Genomic DNA, 13,389 nt, shown 5'->3' on the forward strand with positions numbered 1-13,389 from the left:
CCATGTCAAAGGCACTGCTTAAGTCGGCGAAGCATAAATACAGGGACCCTTTTTTTGCCTGGGTATACTTCCCGACCAGAAGCTGTAGATTTAAGCACTGCTCTATAGTTCCACGCCCCTTTCTAAATCCAAACTGACTATTAGTTAAAATCTCGTTCGACTCTGCCCATTCCTCTAATCTGGCTAAAAGAACACGGCTCATAATTTTTACTGATGAATCCAGTAGGGATATTGGTCGGTAATTTTTTGCTTTGTCCCGGTCGCCTTTCTTGTATATAGGGATTATAATAGATTCTGCCCAGGTAGATGGTATTTTGGAGCATACTGTTGCATTAAAAATTTTTGCTAATAGGGGGCCCCAAATCTCCGGGGCGGTCCTATAGACATCTATAGGGACCCCATCGGGTCCTTGGGCCTTACCTCCCTTACTAGTTTTTATACTAACCATAACTTCCTCTACTGTTATATCTAGAGCAACTATGGGCCATCTTTTTCCTACAATGGCGTTACTATTGCCAGAATCGAATATGGTCGAGAAATGTTCGATCCATGAGTCTATGCTCACATTAGATGTTAGCACTGGGGCCTCCTCATCTTTGAGAAAGGGGCTGTTTACAGTGGACCAAAATAAGTTGCAGTTCCTTTGTTCTGCCGCTTGGCTTAGGTTGTCCCAAGCCACCTGCTGCAACTCAGACTTTCGCCGTTTGAGAACCAATTTAAAGTCCTGCCTTAGTTGGATCACTAAACACTTATCTCGTGGTTTGGCAGATAAAGCTTTTTTAAGATCTCTCCGGGCATTTGAACATGCATGGTCAAACCAACCCCTATTTTGTCTATTCACGTGTCCTTCCTCTTTAGTGAACTTTTTCCTGATATTAGAATTCATTCTGTCAAAGTGGTCGATACTGACAATATCTGGTTTCTCCTGTTCAAGAATTGCCGAGATTTCCCTTATACAACTAATAATAATGGAGTCAGATGTTTCATCTGCTTTATCTCCCTTCCACCTCAACCTAGCTCCGTTAATTCTATGTGGATCAATATTAACAATTGTACCCGTATTGGGGGGGGCGGTAGTAAACCAGAGCTTAACTTCAATGGTTAAGCAATTATGATCACTCAGCATTACGTCAACAACCTTGACATCAGAACACATTTGGGTTAGGTTGGTAGACATGCATATACAATCGATAACCGTATTGGCCCCCCTCCCTGTGAATGTTGGGACACTTTCTCCCAGATCATTTTTTGTATTTTCCAAGATTTCCATGTTATAATCTAACAAAAAGTTATTCAGGGTCTCACCATATTGATGGTGAGGAAAGTGAGCTTCAGCTTCCCCTGAATGATTATATACACCACATAGATTCTGGGATGATAAGGGGCAGATACAAACGTTAAAATCCCCCACAAAAATAAATTCGTAAACACCATTAAAATTCTCTACAAGATTACACACTACTTTATGTAAGTCATTTATCACTGTGTGCCTAGTGCCATCAAATATATTATTGTAGAAATTAATCAGCAAAACATTTCTACATGCACCTTGCGCAAGCCAGAGGATTTGAGAATGAGCCCCCACTTTTACATACTTTTTTACTAATACAGGCAACTTCACTGAAATCATAACTAGCAGACCTCCTTTAGGTCTCCCATGTGGTGAGGCCAATGCGGGCAGCTCATAGGAAACAAAACCATCGCTCCCCTTATATTCTTTACACCATGTTTCCTGAAAACAAATAATATCAAATAAACCAGTGAAATCTTTCCAGCCCAGCATAACCTCTTTGGCCGTCAAACCAGCAATGTTCCAGCTAGCAATATGACATGTTGCCTTGCCCTTTGCTGGGGTGACATTTGGCATCAATCAGTAGATACGGACACGATATTATTTACATTAAAATGCTCTATATTAAGCTCTGAGTGCTCCTCAACGCCCCCAGTTATCATACAATCAATGTTCACAATATTAATCTCTTCAATTAAGGGCTTTTGTAACTCTCCAGCGTTATCCCTCACCCGGGGTAGGTTACTCTTATGTCAATCATTTTGGTCCAGGAAACTCAATGACTGGAACCTATTCTGAATTGGGACTTGATAAAACATCCCATTAACGGGTGACATTAGACTATCACTTGCTGAAGGGAAATTAGAAGCATGTGCTAAAAATCTATTCCCGCCATGGGGCAAATTCATCATATGCATTGGCGTAACAAAAGAACTACCCTGATGGGGCAAACAGAGGGTTTGTGGTCCTGATCTATTTACATTAGTATGGTAATTATTATTGTTAGAAGGACCTTCCCAACTATTGACTGAGGGTAACCTGTTTAAATGGTTGTAGAAATATCCCAATGGCCTTGCGACAACATCTGTCTCTGACTGCGTGATTGAGGCCGCTCTAAGGAGGACCGTCGCAACGTGTTGTGGGTGTCTAAAATTTATAATCACGCAGTCACCCCCACATGATTTACTGGTATTACCTATCCAGTTGACTCTTCTGACAGAAATGATCTGATCAGAGTAGCCAACTGGATAGCCACAGTGTCGACTGAGCCAAGATATAACTTTGTTTTTAAGTGAATCTGCCGACTCTTCGGAATTAAGGGCCTGTGTAGTAGGTGGGACATTCGTTAGAACTACAACAAATGGTACACATTCGGGTGGGAGGTCTACAGGGCGCTTACTTGCTCTAACTGTACCCTTACTAGTTCCCCCTGTGGCAGCTGCTGTCGCTGTAATGGTTAACGCGGCTGGTTTATTGCCAGACCGTTCCCCATTTGACATAGGTAATACTCTAACATCCTGCGTTTGGTTAACCTGTCCTGGGCTTGATTGACTAGAAGACCCAGCTCTCTGCTGCTGAGACGGTCTGCCCTTATCCTGCGCAGCAGAGGTAGTCAAAGCAGGTCGTTCTTTGCGTGATTGTATCCCAATATTAACTACAGCAGGGGGGCTATTTATATTTCCTGGTGGGGCCCTTTCCTGAGTTGAGACCACAATTGGTGCAGTTAGCACAGTTATGTCTTTGGGCCTTAATACAGTTTTATCCAGAGTAGCAGTTTGTTGGTTGACTGCGTCCCTTAATCTTAAAACTTCCCCACACAGGCCCTCTATTTTGACAAGCAGTGGATCGATGATCATTTTAAGTTTCTTATCAATAGAACCCATCAGCAAGTCTAATTGGTCAGGATCGATAGAGACACAGCTATCTTTAATTAATGTCCCTATATCTTCTGGTATATCCTTATGGGTTAAATCCTTTTTGTGTTTTCTACCTGAATGATAGTTTCCCCTTTTGGGTACTGTTTTCCTACAAGCTCTCATTAATCTTGTGCCCCTCAATGACTGTTGGGGAGTGCCTACACAAGTATCGCTCAGATCATTGTCCGCTATGGTCCCATTACTGATAACCTCATTGGTTACTACAGGTGAACTGTTCGTGTCCACAGTTGATGTATCAATTACAGTAAGCGAATTGGTATCCATAGTATTAATGACTTGTGACTCGATTAGAGGGGAGACTTCCGTATTAATATTACTTTTCCTAAGAGATTTCCTCCTGTCCGAATTTATTCTATTAACTACCTTCAGCAGATAGTTATCAGGTAGGGTTGACTGTATGGACATGATGGCGGTAGATCAGGAGACAGTCAACAGAGAGTGTTTAAAATAAGAGTCAGTAAAAATGTCACTATATACCGCTTAGACGTACTCACAAGTGGAGAAATTAGGGGGGTGGCCCGACCCGTCCCTCGTCGTCCGTAGACGGCCACAGACGGCCCGCCCTCTGCCCGGGCTCCGCCCGGCACGTCCCGCGCGCGTCCCGCGGCTGCGGGAGGCGTTCCTTCCTTTTCAAGCGCCTCCGGGCGCGATGTTGGTGGCGTCAGGTGTGCGCCGCCGGGGCACCTGGGGACTGTAGTCCTGCCTGCCGTTCCCCTCACGGCGTTGTGGACTCCCCCGGTGCGGCCGTTTCCCTCACGGCTGGTGGACGGCTGGTGGACCTCTGCACAACTGCAACTGTAACCACTTTGCCGACCTTAGGGCAACAGCGTGCTCTATAACGCTCAACTCAACTTATTCTCCTATAGCGTAGTTATTTGTAAACTTTATACAGTGCTTATTATCTCACAATATTTATACCGAGAAGTATGAACACCTAAAACACAATACATACTATAGTTTTGAGTAATGTAATATGTAAACGTCTTAAGGAAATTATTTACAATATTTGTAATTTCATCAGTTCACATCAAGTGGGGTCATGTGTATTACATTTGAAGTGAGATTTATGGTATTCTTGACTGTTGTGCAAGTTATAGATTGCAAAGCTAACCATAACTTGCACATTTTAGTGTTTGTTTCTGTCTTAATTCATAAGCTTAACAGTACTTTTACTGTGACTTTTAGGTAAATGTGTGTGTTTATAAAAATTTCTCAAAACATTCAGCTAAAGTCATGCTTATGACTTTACAATGACTGCATACCTGAAGACATTAATGTGTAAGAAAAAAATATTTTTAGCGCAGATTTTTTTATTTTTTAAAAAAGCTAATGAATTGCATTATGGTGCAAGCACTGATGTTGCTGGATCCATTGGCTGGCAGAGCAATCTGCTCACGTCTAGCCCCTAACATAACATCTGAGGACAAGAATCCCTGCCCCAACTGCCTAATGTGCTTGCCACATATTAATCCCCTCCCACTTGAATCATTATCTAAATCTGATCAGATCCCAGGCAACAGGCATATCCCGCTAAAGCATGCTGAACATAAGCATACCACTAAGGGATAATTAATCAGTGGGTTACTAAATGTTAGATCCCTCCCGAAATATGCCACTGAAATACAGCTACTGATCGAATCCAATAACCTGGATATTCTGTTTCTTACCGAGACTTGGACGGCGGTGGGAATGGAATCAGAGCTGGGGCCGGCATGCCCAGTAGGATATAAGATTTTTCATAAGCCCAGGATTGTGGGACGAGGGATAGGAATAGGAATTATATTCAGGGAAGAGCTAAACATTGTAACATTGGATATTGATATGGTCTCATGTGCTGAAGTTCTCGAAATATCGATCAGACATGATTCAGGCCATTGCCTCACGGGTCTAATTTGCTATAGGACACCGAGGCATATCAATGCAATGCAACAGCAGGAACTGATCACTGTTATTAACAACCTGTCAATCTCACATAGCAGACTGTTGGTACTGGGAGATTTTAACTTGTGGGATAACGGCCAACTACACACGGCCTTTCATAATATCACACAATCCTGCAACAATTTAGGTCGAAGACAATGGATAACTACCCCCACACATAGGGAAGGAAACATACTGGATTTGACATTCGCTGCAGAGGATCTCATTACTATGGGAACAATACTACCAGTAGGATGGTCAGACCACCATCTCCTACTATTTAACATCCATACCTTGGTCAATACAGGACCAACAAACATGCAGATTAGGACCTTCATTAGCCGTGATTGGAAGGGTCTGCTAAATAGGAAAGAGGAAGGGAAGTTTGACTTCCGTCAAGTGGGGAACTCGTTTAATCTAGAGAACGATATTACCACAAATTATCATCTACTATGCAATGAGGTAACTAGGAAACTTGCCGATATTGCACCACTGAAAGCAATCAGAAAAAGAGGAAAACCCTCCGCGCCCTGGTATACGGGCAAATTGAAAGAACTGAAAAATGCCTGTAAAAAGGCGGAGAGGCACTGGAGGAAAAATTATTCAGAGCAGGAGAAACTGACCTGGAGACAGATAATTGTGCAGTATAAGAAAGAGATCACCATAGCCAAAGCAAACTATTTCGCAGACCTAATACTAAACAGCTCCAACAAATCACGTGACACCTTCAGGATAGTCAAACAGCTGTCCCATCCCGAATGTGCTAATAGCCAAATCAAGCCCTCACAGGAATTATGTGACGGTCTGGCGTCCTTCTTTCAGGAAAAAATTACTAAAATCATTGAGGGTATGAAGAATGTCCTCACCCCACTAGCGCAGTACAATAGTAATACCGAGAGCGAAGGAAATGTAAGACACTCCATTCCAAAGGCCATCTTGGAGAATTTCGAGACCCCGACAGAACAAGAGTTCACACGAACAGCCCTCAATATAACATCAGGATCCCCATTGGACCCTCTACCTCACAAAATAGTAAAGGAGTTCGGGGACGAATTCCTTCCAGTACTTCGACAGCTGTGCAATCAATCTCTTAACACAGGCACTGTCCAAAAAAATGGAAATTGGCGGTTGTCACCCCCCTATTGAAGAAATCAAATTTAGACCCGAACTGCCATAAAAACTATCGTCCCATATCGTTCCTGCCATATCCAATTAACATCATGGAACGGCTGGTCAGCAGGTCACTGGCCCTCTTCCTGGAAACTAACAACATCCTTGAAGAGGAGCAATTCGGTTTCAGACCAGCTCATGGAACCGAGTCAGCTTTGCTGACAGTTCTGGATGACCTACGAATGAGGGCGGACAGGGGAGAATGGAAAGGGGCGACCACTCGGACCCCCCGAACGTATGGTCGGGTGCCCCGATCCCCCCGGGAAGCCATTTTGGGCGGGAGGCGTGTCACGGCTGGTATGCCCAAAGCGGCGTAGCCGGGGCGCGCCTTTTCCCGCCCAAGAGGGGCTGTCCTAGACACCTACACCGTTGGCCACGCCCTGTAGGCGGTCAGAGGAGGGTCCACGCCCTCCCGGAGAAGAATAAATGAAGCAGCAATCCAAGGAAGCATCCTCTTGTTCCCGTGCTTGGAAGCTGCACCTCCTCGTTGCACGTGAGCCCTTGACGGAACAAGAGCCAATTTTGAGAATTTAATTTTGTGTTTCTTCTTTCAGCGAGTTCGCAGCTTCCTGACCTAGGACCTTGAGGATTATCCGGGACGATGCCTGGCAAGAAGGTCGGAAAGAGGGTTGGGACCGACCAGATGCTTCGTATGCTGGTGAAGGACATGGCGGACATGAAGAAGCAGATGGCGGCAATGAATGGTGCGGGTGGACCAAAGAGAGTCGTCGGACCAGCATTGCCGGGAGTAGTCCCTAGCGGGAGAGGTAGAAGGGCCAAGAAGGGTGCATCGGGTGGGGAGGCCCCGGTTCCCGAATCACCTCCAGCGAACCCGGTCACCCCGATCGAGGCCCCAGTTCCGGTCCCGATTGCGGGGCAACCGATCCCTGTGGTGGTCACTCCTGTGAACGAGGAGTATATGCCTCCTGAACTGGCTGCCCAGTTGGCGGCATGGTTGGGCAGAAAGAACGAGGGGGCCACGGCTGAAGAAGCCATGTCGATAATGAAGCAGTTGCGGCAATCGAGAGATGCTGCAAAGGCACCGTGTCCTCTTGTTTCCCCGCAGGCTCCTGCGGAACAACCAGTATCGGGCATTGGTTCGGCAGCGACAACGGTCACAGCTACCGGTTCAGGTAAGCAGCCATTGCCGATGGCGGGGGAGGGATCTGTACCCTCAAGGAGGGAAAAAGTAGTTCAACATATCCCGATTGATGTGAAAGAAAGGATTTGGGCGGATAAGTATGTGAACATGTTTTCCTTGTTGACCGATCACTATGAGATTGAACATGTAAAAAACCAGAAAGAGTTTTTGCATCCCAGTGTATGGCGAGAAAAAGATGGCGGGTTTCAGAGTAGATGAAACGATCGCCAATTGGGCCAGAGCGTTTGGAATGTTCACTGCAATTATGGGGGAACGTAGGCCCGAATTATTGGTGGAATTAGCCGTTTATCAGACACGTATCATGGAATTTTATGAATCATATGGGGGCAATCAATGGTGTTGTTATGATAGCATATTTCGTAAGTCCAAGGAGCACGACTCATCCCTGACGTGGGATTGTTTCGACTCCATTTCCTGGCAAAAAATTGAGAAGTCGAGCACGGCGAAGTCGCCATCTTTAGGTGGAAACGGGGTTGAGCCTTCCCGCCATTCTTGGGGGGCGCCCTTTCGGGCGGGTACAAGCAGTGATCAGAACACAAGGAATAATGGCAACTGGGGTAAGAAAGGGGTCTGCTGGAGCTTTAACAGAGGCAAGTGTTCTAGGCCACAGGGGTCTTGCAGGTTCAGGCATGAGTGTGCAGGGTGCGGACAGTCCTCGCACCCCGAGAGTACGTGCAGAGCCAAGACTGGTGATACGGGAGGTAGAGGAGGCGCCAAACAGGTCTGAACTAGACCGAGGGGCGCCTTTACCTACCCCGGTTGATATCATGGCACTGATCCCTTGGCTGAACATATACCCTGATCATATCACCGCCGGGGTGTTGCAAGACGGTTTTTCGTATGGTTTCCGCATCCCGGCGGGGGATTTTCAGGGGGAAGCACAATGTAAGAACGAACTATCGGTTCAACAGAATACGGCGGTGGTACAGGCAAAGATTGAGAAAGAAGTGGCCCGAGGTCGGGTTGCTGGACCATATGGCATACCGCCAGTTGGCAATTTTGTTTGTTCACCTCTGGGAGTGGTCCCCAAAAAGGACCCAGGGGAGTTCAGGTTAATACATAATTTGTCAGCTCCTAGGGGCCTTTCGGTAAACGATGCGATTGACCCGGGAGTTTGTTCGGTGCGGTACGCATCCTTTGATGAGGCCGTCGCCATTTTGAATCGCCTAGGGCCCGGAGCGCTGATGGCTAAATCAGATTGAGTCGGCGTTCCGGTTGCTCCCGGTACACCCAGATGATCAGCGTCTCCTAGGTTTTATGTTTCAGGGACGCTATTACATGGATAAATGTATGCCAATGGGTTGCTCCATCTCTTGTGCTTATTTTGAGAAATTCAGTAGTTTTTTGCAATGGGCGTTCACAAGAGCCACGGGCTTTACACATGTTATGCATTATCTTGATGATTTTCTGTTTCTGGGGGCAGCCGGGGACACGGAATGTGCACAGGCCTTGGAGGAATTCTGTAATCTGATGGAGGAGTTTGGCGTGCCGCTGGCACCCGGTAAGACGGTAGGGCCATCTACTACACTCGAGTTTCTGGGAATTGAGCTCGATTCTGTAGAGGGGTGCTTCCGCTTGCCCAAAGAGAAGGTGATGAAATTCAGGGCCGCGCTAAAAACATGTCTCGGCGAAAGAAAAGTAACTCTCCATCAGTTACAGCAGGCTGTGGGTCAGCTTAACTTTGCCCTGAGAGTCATACCGATGGCTCGCCCCTTTTCCCGTTCTATCGCACAAGCCATGGTGGGCCTCAGGGAAGGGCACCACCGCACAAGACTGTCAACAGAGGTTTGCCAGGATATGCGCATATGGCTGGCATTTCTGGCGGATTTCAATGGTCGTGTGGTATGGACCGAGCCACCTGTTTCCTCGGAAGAACTGGGGTTATGGACCGACTCGGCGGGGAGTGTAGGTTTTGGCGCCATATTCGGCAATCAATGGTCGGCACGGACCTGGCCTGAGTGGTGGCACAATAATGGACTCACTGGTAATATTGGGTTTCTGGAGCTGTTCCCCATTCTGGTGGCCTTGGAAACCTGGCCAGAGGGGTTTCGTGATCGCTCTGTGGTGTTCTGGTCTGATAATATGACCGTGGTTGAATGTATCAATAGTCAGGCAGCACGCTGCAAATGGATTTTGAGATTACTGAAGCAAATTGTCCTGCTATGTATGAGACTAAACGTCCACTTTAGGGCAAGACACGTGCCAGGGGTATTAAACCAGGCAGCTGATGCGCTCTCTCGTTCCCATATGCAGGCCTTCCGGGGTTTTCCGCCCTCAGCGGACTCGGTGGCGGCACCATTTCCCGAAGCTCTCTGGTCTCTCGGTGCCCCGGATTACAAAACCTCGTGGGAGAGAGTCTAGCACCCAGGACAAGGAAGGCATATGAAGGGGCGTTCCGTTCTTATTGGTCCTTTTTGGGTTCAGCTAGGGGGGAGCATTGGGGGCAGGAGGAGTATGTCCTGAAATTTCTGGTATCCTTACATCAGGCAGGCAAATCAGTGGCTACGGCCAATAGGCACCGGGCCGCCATTGCCTTTATGGCGCAGGCGCATGGCATCCAGGACCCCACATCGTCCTTTCTGGTACAAAAGGCGCTGCGTGGGTGGCAACGCATTGAGGGTCGCAGAGTGGATGAGAGGCACCCGATAGGTTTAGAAAGGTTGTCCCTGTTAATGTCCGTACTCCCTGCGACATGTTCATCTCAATCAGAGACGGTGCTATTCCGGGCCGCTTTTGCATTAGCATTCCATGGGGCTATGCGAGTAAGCGAACTGGTAGCGAGAAACAAGCAGGATACGGGGGGAGGTCTGTGTCGAGAGCACGTTCAAATTAAGGGGGAGACAATGGTAGTCTCAATTGCCAGGTCCAAGACCGATCAGGGAGCGATCGGGGACAGTGTGCTAGTCCAGCGGATTCCGGGATCTCCCATGTGCCCGGTTACATGCGTTGAGGAGTATTTAACGCAGAGGGCGGCATCATGGGGGGGAAGCTTGCTGAGGCACACCGACGCCACCCCACTGACTAGGTTTCAGTTTCAGCGGGTGCTAACAATGGCAATCGCAGCGGCGGGCTTGAACCCGGGCGATTTTGGGACCCATTCCTTCCGGATAGGGGCTGCTACAGAGGCTACAGCCAGGGGTCTGAGTGTTGAAAAAGTAAATCGGTTGGGACGTTGGTCCTCGAACTGTTATAAAAGGTATGTGCGTTTGCACATGTTATGAAGTTACTGTCTTGCACTCACGCTTCTTGTTTTCTGTTTGGTTTACAGTTTCGCGAGCAGGCTTTGCAGGGCGGACTGTGCAGTTGACCCGACACCTGGGGACCAGCGGTCAAAGTTCACCGGCTGAGGAAAGAGTGGTGTGGGTCGTTGGCCACTCATACGTGAGGCGCGCCGCAGACGTATTCGAAGCAGGTGACATGATTCACGTGGCTGGGGAATACGGGTACAGGGTGACCTTCCACGGAAGGGGCGGGCTCTGTATTGACCAGTTTCAAAGTTTCATTGAGGGACTGTTAGGGCGGACGAGGTCACCGCCATCTGTAATCATAGTACATATTGGGGGCAATGATTTGGTGACCGTTGGTCGACGAGTGCTACTCGAGTTAATTTTGTCCACAGTAAGTTGGCTGGCAAGAAGGGTTTCGGGGTGCACAATCGCATGGTCACACATGATTCCTCGGAAGGTGTGGCGGGGGGCCCTCTCTGTGTCGGCTTTGAATCAGTCAGTAAAAAAGGTTAATAACAAGTTGAGTAGGTTGTTCCGTACAGGTAAATTGCAGTGTATTCCACATGGGTGTATCAGGGGGGACCATATGTATTTGGCGGATGGGGTCCATTTGTCCCGGGAGGGAAATGTCTTACTCATAGGAGACTTCTTAGCTTGGTTAAAGAGTTTGAGTACCCATGACCTTTAGTAGGAGCTTTTTGTGGGGGGTCCGGATAGCCGGTCAACTATCCGGCCTGTGGCGGTAAGGTCATGATCGGTGAGCAGTAATTGGAAGATCCCTAGAGGTGGGGCGCCACCCATTATGGATGGGAGCGCCCGGGGGAAGGCGGCCATTGGCCCCTCACACGGGGAGGCGGTACCCTTCTAAGGATGGGACCGCCGAAAGGGAAGGCGGTCAAGACCCCTCCCTGGGGAGGAGGGGCTACGGGTCCCCTCCTTGGAATTTCCCGGGGCCAGGACATCCGCGACGGCGGATGTGGTAAGCAGTGTGGGGTGGGAGGGGGGCCTACGCTACCTTCTAGACACCTCACACGAGTCCTCGGACGACCACCAAGATGGCGTCGAGTAAGTATGGGCCCCCGTTAAGACAAGGGAAATTGGAAGTTGGCACAGAGGTACAGTCCTCTGTGCGCCCGCCCCTCACAAGTAAGGGGGGGAGTCTGGTATTAGGGATCTGACACCGGTTACGACCTTGCCGTTGGCCCGTAATGTTAGGATGTACAATTTGAATCTTGAGAAATGCATTTACAGGATGTTTTAGAATCGGCTAGGAGAACCTTTGTATTAGAGATATGTTAAGGTTAGCCAATAAACATCGTAATGTATAAAGGAAATTGTACATGATATGAAACTGTTATTTAATGCTTTAATTTTGTTTCATATTTAAATAAATACGGCCGGGAGGGTAACTCCCTCCCGCCTTCCAAAAGCTCAAGAACTGTATCCGTCTTCCCATTCTTGGGGATTGTGTTGGGAGGGGGTGACGGGTATCCAGGCCATATGGAAAGGGGCGACCACTCGGTCCCCCCGAACGTATGGTCGGGTGCCCCGATCCCCCCGGGAAGCCATTTTGGGCGGGAGGCGTGTCACGGCTGGTATGCCCGAAGCGGCGTAGCCGGGGCGCGCCTTTTCCCACCCAAGAGGGGCTGTCCTAGACACCTACACCGTTGGCCACGCCCTGTAGGCGGTCGGAGGAGGGTCCACGCCCTCCCGGAGAAGAATAAATGGAGCAGCAATCCAAGGAAGCATCCTCTTGTTCCCGTGCTTGGAAGCTGCACCTCCTCGTTGCACGTGAGCCCTTGACGGAACAAGAGCCAATTTTGACCCCCCCACCAGCCCCTGATGACAGCGTTTGGATTGCAATAAAGTCGCTTGTGATGATATGAGCTCTTGTTTCAGGTTGTTTCTAATAAAGTGTGATGTCTCTTTTTCAGGTTGTGTCTAATAAAGTTGGATGTTTTGATGTAGATAAAGGTTTATACTTGAAAAGCTAGTATAACTGTATATGTCGTTCGTAGTAGATTAAACAATGTCGTATTTATTTTGGTCGGGCGGTAAGGTCATGATCGGTGAGCAGTAATTGGAAGATACCTAGAGGTGGGGCGCCACCCATTATGGATGGGAGCGCCCGGGGGGAGGCGGCCATTGGCCCCTCACACGGGGAGGCGGTACTCTTCTAAGGATGGGACCGCCGAAAGGGAAGGCGGTCAAGACCCCTCCCTGGGGAGGAGGGGCTACGGGTCCCCTCCTTGGAATTTCCCGGGGCCAGGACATCCGCGACGGCGGATGTGGTAAGCAGTGTGGGGTGGGAGGGGGGTCTACGCTACCTTCTAGACACCTCACACGAGTCCTCGGACGACCACCAAGATGGCGTCGAGTAAGTATGGGCCCCCGTTAAGACAAGGGAAATTGGAAGTTGGCACAGAGGTACAGTCCTCTGTGCGCCCGCCCCTCACAAGTAAGGGGTCTGGTATTAGGGATCTGACACCGGTTACGACCTTGCCGTTGGCCCGTAATGTTAGGATGTACAATTTGAATCTTGAGAAATGCATTTACAGGATGTTTTAGAATCGGCTAGGAGAACCTTTGTATTAGAGATATGTTAAGGTTAGCCAATAAACATCGTAATGTATAAAGGAAATTGTACATGATATGAAACTGTTATTTAATGTTCTAATTTTG

The sequence above is a fragment of the Lissotriton vulgaris genome, chromosome 2_1 (assembly GCF_964263255.1).
Source record: "Lissotriton vulgaris chromosome 2_1, aLisVul1.2, whole genome shotgun sequence".
In the NCBI taxonomy this organism is placed as follows: Eukaryota; Metazoa; Chordata; class Amphibia; order Caudata; family Salamandridae; genus Lissotriton; species Lissotriton vulgaris.